Source organism: Hyperolius riggenbachi, chromosome 9, assembly GCF_040937935.1.
Source record: "Hyperolius riggenbachi isolate aHypRig1 chromosome 9, aHypRig1.pri, whole genome shotgun sequence".
Taxonomy (NCBI): domain Eukaryota; kingdom Metazoa; phylum Chordata; class Amphibia; order Anura; family Hyperoliidae; genus Hyperolius; species Hyperolius riggenbachi.
In genome coordinates, this window is record NC_090654.1 from 128832039 (window position 1) to 128852948 (window position 20910).

A 20910-nucleotide genomic window follows, 5' to 3' on the forward strand; every position below is an offset into this window, starting at 1 on the left:
TGATAAATAAGACATTTATGAGAAGTTTTATGAATAGAGCCCATTAAATTAAACTTCATCTTACATAGAATCGCTTAATAATAATAATAATAAAGTGTGAATTTAGTTTGAATCGAGTGACATTAATGGTACTGTTAGCATTTTCCTTTGTCCCTGATCCAGTAATATTTTCTCTTTAATTCTCTTTCTCATGTTTCAAAATAAAACTTTTACACCAATTCATAATAATAATAAAAAACGATTTACAAAGCATTGCTCTGATGACGTGAAACTTGAGTCTCACCTTATATTTAGTTACTTCCCACTGTCTAGGTAGATAGTAAAGCATTATGTAGATCAGGTGACAAATATTTAAGGAAGTGATAAGCTAACCTCTTCTTGTGAGCACTAGAGATGGCACGAGCGGTTCGCTGGCGAACTTTCGTGGTTCGCGATCGCAGAGAACCGCAAACTTTTCAGGAAGTTCGATTCGCTCCCTTAGTGCATCTTTAGGGTCAACTTTGACCCTCTACATCACAGTCAGCAGGCACATTGTAGCCAATTAGGCTACACTCCCTCCTGGAGCCCCCCCCCCCCTTATAAAAGGCAGGCAGCGTCAGGCTTTTCACTCACTCGTGTGCCTGCAGTAATTAGTGAAGGTATAGCTGCTGCAGACTCTCATAGGGAAAGCTTAGTTAGGCTCTTGTAGGCTTCTTAGCTTGCTCCTTGCTGATTCTTATTGCTAAAAAAGCACCCCACAATAGCTCTTTTGAGAGCTAATCTTGTTCTTGTGATTTTTTTGTGTGTGTCCCACTGACACTTGTGTTGCATAGACAAAGGCTGTATATGCAACACAAGTGTCAGTGGGACACACGCAAAAAATGAATTCCTACTGTGTGTGCCACTGCCAGGCTCAGCACATTCAGGGACTTCTATCTGTGTTTGTGACAGGTGCACATTGTAATACCCACTGCATATACCTACCTGTTATTCACTGTGCACCCATCCACCTACGTGAGTGCATGCAGTGTCACTGTGCCTGTCCGGTACCTGCCTGTGTGTGACATACCCCTTCGTGATCATTACCTTGCCACGGTGAAGGGGCTTGCGTATCACAATGAAGCAATGACCGCCGGCTATATGAGTGTCTCGGGGGGGGGGGGGCTGGGGGGCACACCCACGATAATAAGGTCGTTGCTTCATTGTGGACAGACCAAATTTGATCAGCTGGACAGTGACTGTTCTTTCATTCAGCTACCTCAGCCCGGCGACCATATGGGCTGGAAAGCCGCCATCACCTGCACTCTCGTCATGGTGCGCACCAGTCCAGCACGGCCGTCACTACACAAACAGCTGTTTGCGGTGCGTTACACAGTGAGTTTGGTGTGTCAGTGGGAAGCAGTACTCTAATTACACTCCCTGATTGATGTATACACATGCAAGATGTTTTAAAGCACTTTAGGCCTGCAATTTAGCATTCAATGTGATTTCTGCCCTTAAAACGCTGCTTTGCGTCAAATCCAGATTTTTCACTGGGACTTTTGGCATGTATCTCACTCCGCCATGCCCCCCTCCAGGTGTTAGACCCCTTGAAACATCTTTTCCATCACTTTTGTGGCCAGCATAAGTGTTTCTATTGCGGTTCGCGAAAGTTCGCGCAAACCGAACTTTTGTGGAAGCTCGCGAACCGAAAATGGGAGGTTCAGGCCATATCTAGAGAGCACCACATTTTTTGGCCCATACGCAATTAACTTTGTCTCCTAGGAAATAATTTTTCATATTCTCTTTAAAATAACTTTTCAGCACTTTATAATTTAAAAATTGCCTTCAAACTATATTGAGCGTATGTTTTTCATCTGCCACTTCTTTTCTTTTTCCTGTCTCCTTTAAAACCTTTTCCCGGCCGGCGCTTCCCATCGCTATGACTGCCGCACCTGACGCTCAACACTGCTACATGCCAAGCGTCCTGGCACTCATCCAACATCTGCCCGCTACATGCCAGGCTCTCCTTGCACTGTCACTCACTGTCACCGTATTGATTTAATAATAAACCTTTAAAAGTATCACCACACGTTAAATGACAACAAGCTAATGAAGCTATGACGAGATCACAATCGAATGGATAAACTATGACTAACAGCTCTCTTTACCTAACAAAATCAGAGATGGCCACTCTGGAAGGATGTGTAAAGGCAAAAGAAGAAAAAAGCGCTCACAGTGTGCATACTAGGTATGCACAATTGAGTACAATAAGCTGTACCACTGTATCTCCTCAAGTCACCTGATCGCACCAAACTAAGGTTTCTCAATCCCAAAACACAATTTATGCTTGTTGTAGAGAGCTGCATAAAACTTAAATAATAAAATTAAACTTTTAATAAATTATTAATTAAAACTTCAGGTATGGCCTGTACTGCCTATGTGGTAGCTCAACATGTGAAGTAAGAGGTAAAATTATGTCAGAACACCCTATTAGGATTGATATAGCCTCAGTATTAGCAGAATGTCTACCCCTTTAAATCACATAAAATGAATGCATATTCAAACACAACACCACCCTACACCTAGTCCGACATGTTTCAACCCCATAACTTCTGGGGGCTTCATCAGGGGACAATCAAAGTGCAGTAATGCATAAGGTGCAAAACATCAAATTAAAAAACAGCATAGAATCACAGCCATATATACAAGCAATGTATATATGTATGTTTTCAGCATAGCATTCAGAGATTCTCAATCCCAGCCAATTATGCAATCCACTCAGGATGGATGGATGGAAACCCATCAAAAATTTTAAAAAAATAATTCACTGTAGAAAGAGGAATTGTGAATTAGCAATTTTTCTAATGAAATTGCCATCCAGTGGCAAAATCTACTAGCATCTTCTAGTAGAAAGGAAAATAAAAAAATGTATACTCTGAGGCCTCTTTCACGGTGGGACGTTGCGTTTGATGCGACGTTAAAGTTGTACAATGTGCCCCTAACGCAGCGCATGTAGGGCATGACATTGGACATTATTTTGCACTGTGTTATGTGTCTCTTGGTGCGCCGTTTTCTTTGCATACTGATGGAACGAAAACGGCGCATGCGTTACATTTAAAAAAAAAAAAAACATTACTGAGCATGTGCAACACACATAACGCATCAAATTTATTGCTAAACGCACAGCATTCAGCACTTTGTAAATATTGCTACAAGATACACACAACGCAACGTGTGCACTGTGAATGTAGCACAGACTTTGTATTGCTGTGCGTTAGTCTGAGTTATAATTTTTTATAATGTGCGACTTTAACATCCGAATATGAAAGAGGCCTAAAAGGACTGATAACATTAATATTGAATGTCCTTTGGTTAGGGAGTGTACCTCACCAGAGAATCAAATGACAATTTAACTTCACTCTACCAAAATGGAGTTAAACTAAACAGGAAGTTTAGAATCAGGATGATACCATTTATTGGCTAACTTAAAAAAAAAAAAAAAAAAAAAGAGAGAGTAAGCTTTAGGCTAAGAAGACCTCTTTAGACTCTATGGGCCCTTTTCCACTTGCAGCGATTGCGATGCTGAATCGCAAAATCGCAAATTGCTAGCGATTTTTAAATCGCCAGGGTTTGATAAATAACATAGGAATCACGGTAGGTAATTTCCACAACCGCGATGCGATTTTTACTAAAACGCGATCGTGGTTCAGATCGATTTTTACTGCAATTTAGCTATGCAGTGCATAGCATAGCAAAATCGCAATCGCCCAAAAAAAATTGCAACTTGCTGAATCGCAATCGCTAGCGTTTAGCGAAAACGTTAGCTATTGCTAGTGGAAAAGGGCCCTATTATGGGCCCTTTTTCACTGCACAGCTGAATCGCAAAATCGTTAGGGTTGCTACTTTATCATAGAAATCATGGGAAGTATTTTCCACTATAGTGATTAGATTTGTAAATTGCAAATCGCAATCGCTTTCTGGAGCGATTTTAAGAGGAATAATGCAATGCAAATGAAAAATTGCAATCCCAATCGCATAACACAATTAATGAAAAATTGCAATCGCTGGCGTTTGTGATTTGTGATTGTTAGTGGAAAAGGGTCCTATTCCTGCAGTGATGTAGTAACAGTAATGATACAAAAGAGTCTGATGCTGCCATCTAGTGGCACAAGATAGAGAAGCTCTTCCAATTTTCATTCATGTGATATGTGCTAAGAAGTGCTATCTTTGAAGTGGACCTGAACCCTTTCACAGGACAGAAGGAAAACATAGAGACATGCACCTTGTATTTAGAGAGTTTAGCCTGTATAATTCCCCCTCACTTGAGTTTAATCACAAATTGTAATTTGATCTCTCCCTGAGTCACATGTCTAACACTGTGAAAAGGAAGCAAGTAAAAACAGTGCTGAAATCTCTTGGCGCTGTTTTTACTTGCTTCATTTTCAGCATCCGGTACCGCCATGGGCCGTAATAAGAATTACAGCTAAAGCAGCGCTCAGATACTCATTTGGGTGACGTCAAAAGACAATGGCCTGGACTTCCGGTTCCGGCGCCCGCATGGTGGAAGCGCGAGGCTAAAGCTCCGGCTTACCGCTCCACAGTTTCACCCGCTATCCAGCAAATAGCCCGCCGGCAGATGCAGCATTCCTCCCAGGACGGAAAGGAGACCCCCCAGCACCATCAGATATCGCGCATGGACCGGTACCTAACAAGGTTAGAGCACAAGCAGCGCCAAGGACAAGAGGGGGAAACTCCCAAGATGGCGGGCGGGAGATCAGCGCGGAAGAACGCTAAACAGGCAGAAGCTGAAGCCCAGAGAGGTGAGGGCAGCTCAGAAGGGGAATCAGACGGGGGAGAGACACAGGAGGAGTTTGCACAAAGGTCGCAGATACGTATCAACTAGAAGAGGCTAGCGGAGGAGGTGGGAAAGGCCCTAATGCCTGAAATACAGGCCACTATCCAGGACACCATTAAAAAAATCTCTTCAAGGGATTAAACAAGATCTCCAGCAACAGGCCAAGCGCATTAAGGGGGCAGAACAGAGAATAAGCGATTGTGAAGATGACCTAAAGAAGGCCAATACTACAATAGGCATACGAGTAATTGGCCTCTCAGAGGACATCCCTGACGATCAGCTCTTTGAAATTTGTGCCTCAGAAATACCAGAAGCTTTGGGGCTGGAATCACACATTAAAGTGGAATGTGCACATAGAGTGGGCCCGCTACGCAGCAAGAAAACACGTGTCTCCCCTCGTATGGTGATGGTTAGATATCTTGACTTTGCTGACAAAACAAGAATAATGGCGGCATACAGGAAAGCAGCAAAAGAGCTGGAATTACGTAATTGTTTGATACGCCTGTTTAACGACTACTCAGCCGCTGTCTCAAAAAAACGACAGGCCTTTGTATCATCCTGCAACTCACTGGCCAGCAGAGGAATCAAATTCATGCTCTTGTATCCAGCAATACTACGGGTTGTCACCTCTGAAGGTAAACAACTCACCTTTGACACACTGGAGGAAGTCCAAGATTATTTAAAGCAACAGCAACCTTCGTCACACTCCTCACCGGAAAGACGTTCACCCTCTCCTAGGAATGATCCGGCTTGATCTCTCTGGGACACTTAAAGCGGAATATAACCCTGCATTTCAACTTTGCTCTAAAACATTATTTACAGCATATTATATGCAAAAAGCATTTTTTTTTACTAGACCAGCATTGGAAGGGTTACATAGAGCTTTCAAGTTCCTGGAGATTTCTGCAGACGCATCCGAAGCTGAAATAGATACATTTTGTTTACATAAATGTATCTAAGTGTTGAATGTGACTCATCTCTTTGACTGAGCTGGAGGACAGCCAAAGTGTGTAACATTCAACACTTAGATACATTTATGTAAACAAAATGTATCTATTTCAGCTTCGGATGCATCTGCAGAAATCTCCAGGAACTTGAAAGCTCTGTGTAACCCTTCCAATGCTGGTCTAGTAAAAAAAAATGCTGGTTGCATATAATATACTGTAAATAATGTTTTAGAGCAAAGTTGAAATGCAGGGCTATATTCCGCTTTAAGTATAAAACTAAAGCAATGGAAGCCTTAGCACTTTTAAACTGGGTCTAATTGTGGAGTAAGATGTTACGGAGTTTAGAAGGAATCACCATCGGGGAAGAAGTGAAGTCACTTTACGAGAAAGGTTCTATGTCCCCACAGTATATTCCTTGGTTTATCTTTTGTGTATGTTTTTTCCTCTGGTTTGAGGGAAAAGGTTTAGGGGTTAAAAGGGGAAGGGGAGGGGACGAGCTTTCCTTTGTGTCAAGGTTTGATAGAAATGGTATTGCTTAATAAATGTTGATTAATGTCTTGTTGTGTGGTCTCCATCCGGGTAGTGTCGCAAAATTCGCATAATTTCATGGAATGTTAAAGGCCTGCAATCTGCAGGAAAACGTTCACGCATATTAAGCCACTTAAAAAAAATTATCCCCAGACATTTGCCTACTTCAGGAAACGCATCTAGACAGCAGCCAGTTTAAATATATGAGGAAAAAATGGGTAGGGGAAGTTTATGGTGCCCCGGCAAAAAATAAAAAAGCAGGAGTACTAATACTCCTACATAAATCTTTACAAGTTGAAATGCTGAAATGCGACACTGACCCGAATGGAAGATGGATCTCTCTAACACTCAAATTTGCTGCGGAAACTTTTAATATTTGGAATATTTATGGCCCCAATGAACAAAATCAGCCTTTTTTTTGACGCCCTGCTCTCTAAGCTTTCAAAGATAGATTCGCCTAATCTCATAATGGCAGGAGATATGAATACAATAGTTTCTACTGCTGAGGATAGATCAAAAAAAGGAAATATAGATAGGTCGCATGATAAAAGACTTGTCACTCTTCTAGAAGCCACCAATCTGGTAGACACCTGGCGCTTCTTAAACCCTACAAATCGGGAATATACCCATTACTCTTTTAGGCATAAATCTCACTCACGCATAGATATGCTTTTTATGAGAGAATCTATATTAGGGAGACTTCAGAAAGCCTCAATACAAGATATGGTCATCTCAGATCATGCGCCAATAACAATAGACATTTTAGACACCATCCCAAAAGGTAATAATTTTATATGGAGATTTCCTTCTCAGTTTTATGCGGATGAAAACTTTACGAATTTATTGAAGACTTGGTGGCAGGAATACCTGAGTGACAACTCTCTACATATGGATAATCCTGTACTTTTATGGGAAGCGTCTAAAGCAGTTTTAAGGGGTAAAATAATGGGATACGTGAGAGAGAAAAAAGTCAAATCCAACAAACGTTATGGAGAAGCGGTGAAACTGCTTAGAGAGGCTTATACCCGATACAGACTAGATCCATCAGAAATCAATAGGAAAAATTGGATTAAAACTAAGGTAGACAGCGACACCTGGTTTAGAGCTAGGGAAGAGGCACATAGACCATACATAAATTTGCATTACTATAGGCATGGTGAGAAAATTGGTAGACTGTTAGCCTCACTGGCAAAGAAAACCTCCTCAACCCGCAAGCCGATAGCTATAAAAGATGATGGGGAGTGCTGGTCCATCACCCGTCCAGAGTCTGCGACATATTTGCAGATTTTTATCAGCAACTATATTCTTCCAAATCCCAACCACAAATTGAACTGCAAACTTTCCTAGATAAATTAACGCTAAAGACACTTACAGACGATGAAAGAATGGAGTTAAATCCAGAAGTGACTCTGGCAGAGGTCAGAGGGGCAGTCACATCCTTGGCCGTAGGTAAAGCACCGGGACCCGATGGTCTCTCCTCGGAATACTTTAAATCTCTTAAAGATGAGATATGTCCCATTCTAGTTAAAGTCTTTAATAAAATACTTCTTACAGGAGAATATATTCCCACAGGACACCTAGCTCACATAAAATTAATACCTAAAGAAGGCAGAGACACAGAACAAGTGTCTTCTTTTAGACCAATTTCACTTATTGATCTAGACACCAAGCTCCTATCCAAAATCTTAGCAAACAGGTTGGCAAACATCATGCCCAGATTGATCCACCCTAATCAGGTGGGCTTCACGAAACAACGGGCAGCAGTAACAAACATTCGTAAAGTACTCTCAGTACTAGAAGAAGTGAGATCCTATCCTCTAACCCATAAAACGGCGGCCTTACTAAGTATTGACGCGGAAAAGGCCTTTGATCAGGTGGAGTGGGATTGGCTGTTCGGGGTCCTTGCTAAACAGGGATTTGAGGGTTCCTTTGTCAACGCCTTGAAAGCTATGTATTCTACTCCAAAGGCTCGAGTGGCCATGCCAGGCTTTTTGTCCAAACTTATTGATCTTAAAAGGGGTACGAGACAGGGATGCCCCCTGTCTCCGCTTCTTTTCAATCTGGCCCTCGAGCCTTTGGCAATACTCTTAAGGGAAAACTTAGGGGGAATCGCAGTGGGAAATAGACTGGTCCAACAGGCATTATTCGCGGACGACATACTTCTTTTCCTCTCTGATCCAGTCACTCAAGTCCCAATAGCATTAAGAACTATAGAAGAAGTAGGTAAATTTTCTGGATTCGTAATTAACCCTCAAAAGAGTGAATTAATGCCACTATCTCCTAGAGCAGAAATTATAGGATGGCCTAACCTGGGGGTAAAACTCAACACAACAACTATTAAATACTTGGGTGTGACCTTCTCTATAGACCCTACACAATTGTACAATTTAAACTATACCCCACTAATACACAACATTAAACTCCAACTAGAAAAATGGCATAATCTGCCTATAGGCTTTGCCGGCAGAGTGGCATTGATCAAAATGATATCTATGGGAAGACTTTTATACCCGCTACAGACGATCCCACTCCTCCTGAAGCATAGAGATGTGGCCTCACTCAATACAGCCTGGTCTAAATTCATATGGCAGTCCAGAAAACCGAGAATCTCTAGAGTCAAGCTTGCTTTGCCAAAACACCTAGGGGGTCTTAATCTACCCTGAATTAGGGACTATAATCTCTCCTTCGCCACTCGCATGATTGGATTCTCAAAACGAATCACTACTCTAATGCTAAACTGGAACAGGAACAGGCACTCCCCTGGTCATTAGAGGGCATCTTACATGCCCAGTTGAGTAATTTACCACTCCGACTGAAACATAATGCAATTTTTAGAGATACCATAGCAGCCTGGAAAGCAGTCAGGAAAAAGTGTGGCCTTCCTTATAAATATTCCAAGTATCTCCCAATATGAGGTAATCAGAACTATCCACCCAGTATTCATCAGAAAACCTTCGCTGCTTGGGACGATAAAGGGCTTAGATGTTTGGGAAACATGACTAACATCTCTGAGGGTAGGTGGTTGTCTTTTAGGGAACTGAAAGAGAAGTTTAACCTCCAAGCAGGGGACTTTCTCCCATATGCTCAAATTGGGTCTATGGTCAAGAAAGGCCTAATTAGGCAGACCTCTATAATGTCTGCGACAAAATTTGACGGGATCTTGAAACCAGGGCTCTCTTTCAGGTCTCTGGCAGATTATTATCTGGTTATAAGAGAACTAGATAATAAAAAAATAGCAGACTGGGCAATGGGAAAATGGGATGAAATCTTGCAAGAAGAAGGGGTGGGGAGGGCGTATATTAGAGGGCTACTTAGTGGTAAGACAAGCAATTAAAAACGAGAAATGGAGATCTTCAAATCTTCTGTTCATACATAGAGGCAAGTACGCCTTTAATATTAAATACAAAACACTGCCCCCAAATTATGCTCCATATTGCCCTAAGTGTAAACTACCTAATGCAGATCTTTTTCATTGTATGTGGTCTTGCCCTAAGATTCAACTCTTTTGGGATACAGTTCTCAAATATGCAAACAAGATATGTAAAAAGAAAGTAAGTAAGTCATATTTACTTTGCCTCTTTAATTATATCAAACTCCCTATTGATGATGTCCAAGCCACTCCATCGACATTATATCATATTATACTAATAGCGGCAAGGAGAGCCATATTATGTAGATGGATAGAACCTACTAGTCCGGATATTACCACTTTGGAACAAGAACTACTCTACATCTTCCATATGGAGCGGTTAAACACCCTGCAAGAAAAGGGGGGGGGGCTTTTCAGAGTTTGCATGCGACAACAGTAAACAAAATATTATTCTAGTGTGTGATCATTTCTTTATTGCAAATTCTTTGAAAACCAAATAAAAAGTTATTTAAAAAAAAAAAAAAGACAATGGCCTCAATTCACTAAGCTTAACTCCTGTCTTAAATAACTCCTCTGAGCTGTTTTACAGTTACCACAATTATATCACCATGGTGTTAACTGTAAAACAGCTCAGAAGAGTTATTAAAGACAGGAGTTAAGCTTAGTGAATTGAGGCCAATGTCCAAATTGAGTGCCTGTGTTATCCAAATTTAATGCTGGACAATAATTTCATTTAGAACCTGTTGCTTCTTCACAAAATGTAATATGTGGCAAAAATTATTATGCATAGAACAATGGCAAAGTAGGTTTGGCCAGTAGGGGTAATTTAGAAGGCGTGGCCCACTACTGGCTTAGCCTAAAACTTTCAGAGACAGGCTGTGGTGGAACTAGGACACTAACTGCCAACCCGGCTCTTTAAAGTGACCCTTAAGCCCCCCCCCAAAAAATGAGTTTTACTCACCTGGGGCTTCCAATAGCCCCCTGCAGCTGTCTGGTGCCCTCGCCGTGTCCCTCCGATCAGGGTCGGACTGGGCCACAGTAGTACAGTTTTTTCCCTCGGTGGGCCCCGCCTCCAGGTCTCTGGTTGGCCCCCCCTCCCTCCCTTGTCTGACAGAGCTCCAATTGCTGCCTGCAGCACAAAAATTCTCTTCTCAGTGCTGTAATCACTCATGCTGAGTGTAGTGGCTTAGCTAAGGAGCTGTGGGCCTCGATGCAAATTTTACAATGGGGCCCCCCAAGCACTCTGTACATAACAATTGATACGACGCACCAAAACCTGCCAATAGCAACTACAGTGTCAGAGGTGCAAGAAGGGGATGGGAAATAGCTTGTTAATGATTACCACTGTTCAAAGTATCTATAGGAGTGATTATTATGAGCACAGGACCAATAGAGAGGTAATACTGTAGTTGAGGGAGGGCCCTTTGGCCCAAGGGCCCCGATGTGGTCGCAACCTCTGCGGTCGCAACCTCTGCAAAGTAGGACATTACTTTATATTAAAGGAGGGTACTCTATGCAAAGTTTTGCTTGGCAGCAGTGTCTCTGAATTACAATGCTGCTAAGATCATGTACATTTGGCCCTGTCCATAATACATCATGACCACGCCCACCTTCCGGTGCATGGTCACACCCTTTTTTACCACAATCATGGGATGTGTGGGCCCCAGGTTGAAATTTCTTTGGTGGGCCCCCAGTGTCCCAGTCCGATCCTCCTGTCCCCGCTGGCGGCCACTTCCGGTTTCGCCATCAGCCGCCGACAGGCTGGGAACGCGAGTGATTCTTCGCGTTTCCAGCCACAATATCGCCCTATATGCTGCTATAGCAGCATAGAGGCCTGCTATAGCAGCATAGAGGGCGCTATTGTGGCTGGGAACGCGAAGAATCACTCGCATTCCCAGCCTGTCGGCGGCTGGCGGCGAAACCGGAAGTGGCTGTCGGCGGGGACAGGAGGATCGGAGGGACACAGCGAGGGCACCGGACAGCTGCAAGGGGCTATTGGAAGCCCCAGGTGAGTAAAACTCTTTTTTGGGGGGGGGCTTAAGGGTCACTTTAAAAAACAGACTGCAGAAAAATGCTTCCGAACATGGTGCGTCTAATAGCTACTGTTGAGTTTTCTTCATTCTAGCAGCCGAAAGGGACTCAAATGACAAGCTGGACTTTTGCAGTAGCTAGGTAAACTGAATTGGAGCACAAGAAACTTATAGCACACCTGAACTGAGAGGGATGTGAAGGCTGACATTGTGATTTACTTTTAAACAATGTAGATTGCCCTTCTGTCCTGCTGAGCCTCTGTCTCTAATACCCTAAGGCTAGTTACACACCGAGACGTTGCGTTATAGTGGACGTTATGGTCGCATAACGTCCCCTAACGCAACGCTTGCCGGTGTTGGTAGAGGACGTTGAGTGAGCCGCGTTAAACGGCTCCTTCGCATTAGGGCAGTGAGAGTGGCGCTGATTGGCCGGCGGGACCACGTGATGCGGAGTGAAACACTGCGCATCACGTGGTACCGCCAGCCAATCAGCGGCCACCAGTGCAGTGCATATTGAATAGCCATGTGCGTGGCTACGTAGCGGCCTCTTCCCGCCTCCTCTCCGCCCCAACACTGAGCATGTGCAAACAGTCCAACGCGGCTTAAGCCGCTGGAACGCTATAGTATGCTGCACGTTCTGAAGAACGTGCAGCGTTACATGTAATGCAACGTGGGCAGTGTGAACAGCCCCATTGACTTTGTATTGCTATGAGTTGGGGAGCGTTACAGGCTGCACTAATGTGCGCCTGTAACGTCCCTGTGTGGAAGCAGCCTAAAGGTGCGTACACACGTCTGACATTTCAGACATCATGTACACACTGACCAACAAGTCATTTATCATGCTATTATACCTAATTTACATGTCGTTTAACCAACTTGATAATGGACAATGGACTGGATAGAACATTGGACTAGATTAAATGACTGATTAAATGACTATTATGCTGGGGATACACGGTACGTTTCTGTACCGCGTATTGAGCAGCTGATCCGGACAGCTGATTATATTCAGCTGGTCCGATCACGCTGCTCAACCCCCGCCCGCTCGAACCCCGCCGGCAGACAATGGCAGGGAATCGAGCGCTGATAAAGGAAGCGCTGGCGGGGACGAGCGGCAATCGATCTGCGCACACACGCGTACGAGCGGGGATGCGGCGGGGGTTGATCCGGCGGCTAAACGGCCGCCGGATCGACCCGTGTATTCCCAGCATTAGACTTTCAAACAACAATTCGTTTGTACACATGTAGGAACCTAACTATCGTTTGAACGACAGTTAGTTCACGGATCTGCTGAGCGGATCAGTCAAAACTGCTGCTATCAGTCTAACGATTGTTCCTACACATGCCAAACTATTATTCAAACGACCGGTTTTGAACGACAAGTTGTTTAGAAATATCAGATATATGTATGTACCTTTAGCCATACTGTACACCCTAAAAAAGCATGTCGTTAAGGTCGCATAACGTGTCCGCAACGCATGGTGGTGTTGAAGTTGGACGTCAGATTGAGCCGCATTATGCGGCTCTTGGTGTGCCGTTTTCTTTCTATACTGGGAAGTCTGGATCTTTTCAATGATTCGGATGATTCGAATCGGATCATTGAAAAGATCCGGATCTTTGAACCGAATCTTTGAATCATTTTACTAGGGAAGCAGGAAGCAGGGATGCAGCAGAGTGAGAGGTGCAGGAGAATGAGGGCACATTGAGGGTGCTAATGGGGAAGGGAGAGATACAGCAGGAAGATTGTGCTTCTGCACAGACGCTGCAGTTCCTGTTTCTTCCAGACATCCACTGTGAACCGAATCATTCATTGTGATGATCCGAATGATTCAACTCACAAAAAAGATCCGGATCTGTTCATGATCTGGACAACACTACAGTGCAGTGAATATTAATTAGCCATGTGGCTAGACACTCTCTTCCTCCTCTCCTGACATACATTACTGAGCATGTGCAAGCTGTCTAACGCAGCCACATAGGATTATAACGCACAGCATACTGCACTTTCATTTAGCGTGCAGCGTTATACTCGTTTGCAATGTGGGCACTGTGAACAGCCCATTGATTTTTAATTGCTGTGAGTTGGGCTGCGTTATAGGCTGCTGTAACGTGGAACTTTAACGTCCCACTGTGAAAGCAGTCTAAAATGAAATAACTATAGCAGCTATTATCCTACTCATTTTAGGTGTCCTTTAAGCATTTTTTTCAGTTAATCCTGAATTATCCAATACCGTGGTCTATTTTGTTTACTTTTTAGTGTTTTTCGTTTTTTTTTGTAAGGGTCAGTTCACACTCAGAACGTATATCGTGAATCGCAATCACAATTTTGCCTCAATTTGCGCTTTTCTACCTGTTCAACAGAATGAGAATCACAGCGCTGCATGCAGTGTGCAGCAGCGATTTGCTGCTGCACACAGAAACTTTTCTGAACTACAGTTTGGGTCATGTTTTCGCCAAAAAAGAAATGTGGTGGCATAAATGAGTGTTTTTGAGTGTGCTTTGACAAAATGTTTTGGCATTGTGTAACATTGCCAGTGACACACCTCTCATCTGGCTGGTAACTAGATTGATATAATTGACAAGTGTAATTCTATATGCAGGGTCGGGATGAGAGGGTAAATATCACTGCCTTCAGTTTTATTTATCTGGTCTGGTGATCTAAAGGGTGCCAATAAGTGCATATTTCCCACAAACAGCCAATTTTTCTTCTTCATAAAATAGGCTCCAAAAGGTTTATTTGTAGAATTTCTGTTTATCTAAAATAACCTTTTGCTGAATGTGAACCTCAAACAATTCTACTCAATTTTAAAAAATGATATGGGGAACCTGTCAGGATAAAATCCTTATTTTCATCTGTTTCAAATGATTGCTGAGCCAGAGTCAGCTTTAGATAATCCAGGCTGACGACTGATAGATAGTTTGCCTATTGGTTACAGCATGTGTTAGTGATTCTTTACCAATTTACTGTAGCAGACTGACTCTGTGGTCTGAGCCTTGTCTTTCAGAGCAGTTATTATTCATCTATTGCCATAGTTAATTCCTCCTCCTCCCAAAGACCTGAGAAAATCATTTTGACTTTAAAATACAAGATAAGGCTGACACACTGCAGACAAGAGAAAAAAAAAATAAAAGAAAGAAAAAAGGGTACTTATCCGTTAGCCGGGCGCATCCGGCAGGTGGCGCTGTTGTTGCTAATTTCAATGCTAATTACTTCACGTAACAAAATTGTGAATGTAAACGCCGCGGGTGGCGCTAATTGCATTCATAGTGAAGATAACAATATGTGTATTAAAAAAGTGATTTAATTAAATGAGAAATAAGGCGGCGGCAATGTAACAGATCAAGCCGCCGGCTTCGTGTCTCGCTCTACTCCTCCCTTGCCCTCTCTCTTGTATACAACACTGGCAGCCCTGGGGGGGGAGACTCGTGTCCCCCCAGAGTCGTTCGTCGCAATAAAACAGGCAGGATTGCCTGCCGCGGCGAACGACTCTGGGGGGACACACGTGTCCCCCAGGGCTCTATACGAGAGAGGGCAAGGGGGGAGGAGAGCGAGACACGAAGGCGGCGGCTTGATCTTTTACATTGCCGCAGGCTTATTTCTCATTTAATTAAATCACTTTTTTTAATACACATATTGTTATCTTCACTATGAATGCAATTAGCGCCTCCCGCGGCGTTTTCATTCACAGTTTTGTTACGTGATGTAATTAGCATTGAAATTAGCAACAACAGCGCCACCTGCCGGATGCGCCCGGCTAACGGATAAGTACCGAAAAAAGTGTTATTAGGCGTAGAATATTTAACTGATTTTTTTTCTCATTTTCTTTTATTTTCAAAGGAATGCATACTGGTATTTTTGTCTTAGGCCTCTTTCACAGTGGGACGTTGCGTTTGATGCGACGTTAAGGTTGCATAACCTGCTCCTAATGCTTGGACGTTATAGTACATTCTTTAGCCCTGCGTTTGGTGCGCTGTTTTCGGCGCACAGTGATGGAACGAAAACGGCGCATGTGTTAAATTTTTTTTTTTTTTTTTTTTAAACCTTACTGAGCATGAGCAACACACAGAACACAGCAAACATATTGCTAAACGCACAGCATGCAGCACTTTCAAAATATTGCTACACGTTACACACAACACAACGTGTGCACTGTGAATGTCGCACAGACTTTGTATTGCTGTGCGTTAGTCTGCGTTATAAAATTTTCTAACGTACGACTTTAACGTCCCACTGTGAAAGAGGCCTTAAGGACAACTGAAGAGAGAATAATATGGAGGCTTCCATATTTATTTCTTTTTTTAACAATACCAGTTGCCTTGCAGCCCTGCTAATTTATTTGGCTGCAGTAGTGTCTGACTGACACCAGAAACAATTTTGTTACACATTTATTCATATTAATTCTGTCACTGTTATTAGCAATTCTGTACTTTGTACCAATTCTGTATTTTGCACCAACTCTGTATGTTGTACACTAGTGTATACCATTGTCTGTATTATTTTGTACCCCATGTTAGTTCTTACTTTGTACTGCGCCACAGAATATGTTGGCACTTTATAATTCTAATATATATATATATATATATATATATATATATATATATATATATATATATATATATATATATATGTGACACGGCTGTCCCCCTGGGGGACAAGAAAGCGATCGGCTCTCATAGGCAGAAGCCTATGACAGCCGATCGCGTGATTGGCCGGATGCAGTCCTCGAGTGGTTAAAAGGATATAAATATGCCACTTCCATATCCCTTCAGTTGTCTTTTAAAGTATTAGAGGCAGAGCACCAGCACGAAAGTCAGACAACTGGCATTGTTCATTAAAGAATGAAAATGGCAGCCTCCATATTGCTCTTGATGAGGGTATGGCCTATAGCCACCTGTGCTTAAACCCCTTACCTATTCCCCAAACCATCCCCATCAAATAACAAACTTAAGGTGGGTACACACGTCAGATAAAAGTCTTTGGAAAATGAAAGATCACAGACCAATTTTACCCCCTTCCATGTAGTATGAGAGCCATACTCTACACAGTCTATTCTATGGAGCTGAACTCCTCATCAGATAAAAATCTTTGCAAGATGCTGGACACAAACATGCTATACACATTCAACAGATCAGTATCTGCAAAAGATCCATTCCTGCAAAATGCATTCATAGTCTATGACATCTGCAGATCCTCATGCACACCTTGTTGAATGGACATTCATCTGCAGATCAGACAATTATCTGCTGATCTGAAGATCCAACCTGGTGGATCTGATCCACAGATAATTGTCCGTGAAACAAGGTGTGTATGAGATCTGCAGATATCATAGACTATGAATGCAGTTTGCAGGAACGGATCTTTTGCAGGAACAGATCTTTTGCAGATACTGATCTGTTGCATGTGTACAGCATCTTTGTGTGCAGCATCTTGCAAAGATTTTTATCTGATGGGGAGTTCAGCTCCATAGAATAGACTGTGTAGAGTATGGCTCTCATACTACATGAAAGGGGGTAAAATTGGTCTGTGATCTTTCATTTTCCAAAGACTTTTATCTGATGTGTGTACCCACCCTTACACAGGACTGCAGTTGACGTGGAAATAAAAGGCCAAAGCAGCCCTTTAACTTTATTTAACTTTAAATTAACAATCATTATAAAACCAAATGTAAACTTTATTATGTAAACAAAAAGGGGAGAGGGATCCGGGGTTATAACAACATGAGTAGATCTGGCGTGCAGCCAATGAGGAACCGGCCCCCAGCAGCAAACTTCGGGGGCAGCTGCATGCCAACCACAGAACATCTCTTTGCAGACGTGTACCTTCCGGAGGAATTTGCACCGAGGCAAAAACCTCACCTCCCAAATTACTGACCATCTCCGGATACCTAACCCCCCACCACAGCAAACGGGTGTGACACCTCATACCCGTGCCGCCCACCACAGACTAAGGGCTTTTTGGATCCCTTCACTAAGGGCAAGAGTCCAAAGGTCGGTCCCAACTGCGTTAAGGTGAACACCATCGAGCCGCAAAAATCTGGCAGTGTCAACCTCCAAATCAAAATGGCGAACTGCCACTCCCCTGTTTCTGACCACAAAACGGGACACCTCCCGATTGAGCTTATTTCTAGCCCTATTTACTCTATCCACCGACCTGGCCTGTCTCCACCTCAGCCTGCCTACCACCTCCAACCAGACCAAAATTGTATCCGGAAAACTAAATCGCAAGCAGAGAAAGTCAAATTTGATATCCCGAACCAGCTGTCTAGTGGTTCGGGAAGCCAAGTCATTACCCCCTGCGTGGATAACAAGTATGTCAGGTGGCCGATCTAACCGCGCAAAACGATGAACCTCGGGTACCACTCTCGACCAAGACATACCCGGAACACCGATCCACCGGACACGGGCATGCGCCCTGGGAAGGCCTAATTGTCGGCCCTCGTGGCGCGCTCCTGCTCGCCTGGCTCCCCACGCCACGTAGGAATGGCCCAGGATCCAGACTAGGCATTGACGGTCCTCTGAAACACACAAAACAAAAAACAAAACAATACACCAGTCACCAGACACACACCTAACGCTTACACTAGAACCCGTACTTGTTATAACAAATGTGGCCTGACATACGACAGGAATCGGGAGGATTCCCATCACCCGATGCGCCTTATCCATGAGTTACTGAGACCCCACCTGGCTGCCTCAGTAGCTGCACCGATCCGGAACGAATGAGACGCAAAACTTGCAGGGTCGTAGCCCGCAATACCGAGGGTTTTATGAAAAATTGAGATAAATTGAAAGCGAGTCAACGGTGACTCGTCCTCATGACATCAAAAAGAAGAAGGCTGAGACAGCCTAACCGACAAATACGTCAGAACCGTGCGAACCGGGCAAACCGTCGAATCTGGGATGGCGATTGTTCTCCCTTTACCCAGCTGGTCAGTCTGATTTACGTAAGTAAATGCTCACCGAGGACCCGTCAACTCGTACATCTTCTTTTAAGATCCCCCCTGGCTTACTCTTGCTAGGACTCACCAATTCACCAATCCTAAATGCCCCAAAGAAAGCTAACGAAAAAGCGACATAAAACAAATGAACCTCATAAATGGAAAAACAAACATAAGTCAAACAAGCAGCAATAACAGATAGCATGGGAAAAGATACCGGACGCCGTGAGTCGCACACCTTGACCCCCGAACGATATCCCCTAAAGGCTAAACGAATCCTCGGGTCCTTTGTCACATCAGCGACCCCTTGCATTTTGAACAGAAATGCAAGGGCCGTTAGCTTCCTTGACAATGCAGTCGCCAAGACACCCTTTTTTCCATTACCTGCCATAAAATGAAACAGGACGCATAAGCGATCGCTCTCTTTTTCAACATCGTACTGCACTGCTGCAGCACCTCAGACCATTCAGCCCAAACTGCCGAATAGGCTTTCCAGGTGGAAGCCGCTACCGACCGTGCCATCCACTTCTCTATTGTCCGAAGGGAATAGCCCATAGCGCTTCTGGACAACGCAAACCCTGTTGATCGGCTCCGGGCGCCTCTCTCCGGAAACGGTCCCACTGAAAACGAGAGAGGGCGTCAGCCACATCGTTTTCAGACCCAGACACATGAGCAGCAAAGACAAATATGTTATAGCGCAGACATGCCAACACCAGATGACATAACAGACGAATGACAGGAGGGGAGGAGGCAGACACCTTGTTAATGGCCTGAACTACCCCCAGATTATCACAATTGAACCGGATTCTCCTATTCTCCAGGATGTGACCCCACAGCTCCACTGCAACTACTATTGGGAAAAGTTCCAACAGCAATACATTTTTCGCAAATCCTGCTCTAACCCAATCTTCCGGCCATGGGGCTGCACTCCAATGACCGGCGAAGTAAGCCCCATAGCCGTAAGCCCCAGAGTCGTCCGTAAAAAGTTCCAGTTCGAAATTAAAGCATCTTTCTTCCATCCAAACCGATCAACCGTTGAAATCCGCCAAAAAGGACAGCCACATGGCGAGGTCCTCTCGATGGTCTTTCAACAATCTGATCCGGTGATGTGGGGCTCTCACACCTGCCGTGGCGCTGGCCAGGCGCCTGCAAAATATATGCCCCATGGGCATAATCCTGCAGGCGAAATTTAATTTACCTAACAGCGACTGTAAGTCCCGAAGCGTAATCTTCTTCCCCTCCAGTGCTGAACCTATGGTGTCTTTTAAGTCCAACACTTTGTCATCTGGCAAGCGACACTCCATGGCGACCGAATCTATAATTATACCCAGCAGGGCTGGGCCGAGGCAGAGGCTGGAGAGGCTCCAGCCTCAGGGCGCAGTGTAGGAGGGGGTGCACAATTCATTCAGCTGTAATTCCCAATTGTGTTTGAAGCAGAAAGAAATAAGAAAAGGGGATATATGACAGTGACTGCAAGACAGATAACTAGAGATTAAGGTGTTGGGGAGGTTGGGGGCCCTGTGGCCCTCTTAGTCTAATAGCAATCAGTGTGTGAAGGCTGGGGTGGAAGGGATGGAGGGGCGCACTTTGCTGTCTCAGCCTTGGGTGCTGAAGGACCTTGTCCCGTCTCTGATACCCAGGAATTTGATAGTGGTCTGCGGGCCCTCAGTCTTTTCTTCTGCTAGGGGGATCCCAACGTGTTGACACACCCGCTGCATGGTCGCCAGACAGAGGCGGGACAAGGTCCTCCAGCACCCAAGGCTGAGTTACCAAAGTGCGCCCCTCCATCCCTCCCACCCCAGCCATCGCACTCTGATTGCTATTAGACTAAGAGGCGCCACAGGGCCCACAACCTCCCCAACACCTTAATATCTAGTTATCTGGCTTGCAGTCACTGCTATGTATCCCCTTTTCTTATTTCTTTCTGCTTCAAACACAATTAGGAATGACAGCTGAATGAATTGTGCTCCCCCTCCTTCACTGCGCCCTGAGGCTGGAGCCTCTCCAGCCTATGCCTCGGCCCGGCCCTGTCGCCAGAAGATATGCGCAGTTTGGAAGGAAATCCAAATAATGGATGACTGAATCCAAACCCAATTCCTCTTTGACCACCCACCCCACAAATCTGCTGAATGACTCAAAATATTAACACGAGATGGAACAGTCCATGGGAAGACACAAATCCACGTAGAAACTGTCCTCCCAAAAACATCCTGACAAATGAAAACTGGATGGGTGGCCCTGGCAACAAGCGAAAGGCGGCTTCCACATCCGTCTTTGCGAG